This window comes from Dama dama, chromosome 8, assembly GCF_033118175.1.
Source record: "Dama dama isolate Ldn47 chromosome 8, ASM3311817v1, whole genome shotgun sequence".
Taxonomy (NCBI): domain Eukaryota; kingdom Metazoa; phylum Chordata; class Mammalia; order Artiodactyla; family Cervidae; genus Dama; species Dama dama.
The window spans coordinates 42,315,934-42,317,146 of NC_083688.1; the positions used below are offsets into that span (position 1 = coordinate 42,315,934).

The 1,213-nt window shown below is 36.9% G+C and overlaps 1 pseudogene; it reads left to right on the top strand.

The window, feature by feature from the left end:
- On the top strand, positions 1-101 carry LOC133061123 (U2 spliceosomal RNA; annotated as a pseudogene).
- The last annotated feature ends 1,112 nt before the right edge of the window (positions 102-1,213 follow it).

Genomic DNA, 1,213 nt, shown 5'->3' on the forward strand with positions numbered 1-1,213 from the left:
ATCGCTTCTCGGCCTTTTGGCTAAGATCAAGTGTAGTATCAAAATATATGTCCATTTAATGCTTTCTTAAAACACTGATTCTCCAGGGGAAAGTAACTTTTATTTACTATTACTATTAACTAAGGTCCTGACATTTTTAAGTCTATGAAGGTTGGATGTTAGCTTGTAAAAATGAGTACTATACAAATGAATTTTCATATAACAGAAACAAAAATCATGTCTGTTCAACTGGGAAGATAAACTCAAAGGTTATGATTTTACTGGGCTGTGGGACATTAACCAGCTTTATGTCTAATTTACTTAGCTTATTCCAATACATTTTTCCATTTATATTCTCACTCCGCTTCCTTCTCTCCCTCCTTCCCTCTTAATAGATCATTTACTTTCTCTGTGTTTCAGGTTTCTGACTGCCTTTATCATCTTCCTGGTTACCTCATTAATGAGAAATAAAACTTTGACACTTGCTTACTAAGTATTTATATAAAAATTATGAGTATAAAATCAAGAGAATTGTGTTTCGGCAGTTGGAAAGGATGTAAATTTTATTAGAATATCCTAAACCATTATGAGACTTTAACTGATCATTCAGGATGTAAAGTATTCTGCACTCCAAATAAAAATAAATCAACCACGTTCAGAAGCCATGAAGTTGGAACTTTAGCTTCAGACAAAGTGGAGTAACAAGAACCTAACAAATTCTTTCTCTAAAACACACACACACAACCTAAAAAAATTAATGGGAAAACTATGTGAAATTACAATTTTTAGATATTAGACACCAGGCAGCAGAGGACAATGATTTCTGAGAGAGAAGAAACAAATGAGGAGAGCGCTCTGATTGTCTGAGCTTACTGCCTAGAAAGAGTTTTCAAGACACAGTTCAGGGAGGAGATGAACCTGGGAATCCAGGAGCCAAGGTACCTAGAGTTTCAGGAGCAGAGTATCAGACAAGTATCACAGAGAGAGCTCTAGAGATCTGAGAGTGTCCTCAGTAAGTCCTCAGCTAGGAACTGGTCAGTGCACACATATTAGGAAACTACCTGAGGCCAGGGAAAGGATTAGAGGAAATAATACTTGTTGATTGAGCTAGGCTGGAACTAGGTCCTGTTTCTGCCAGCCAGAATGGAAAAACTAATGTTTCACGATGTACTGGTTAGAAGAATCAGTAGTGAGGAAAAATTGTCCCTAGATTAGAGGTTGCTCTGGTCCCACC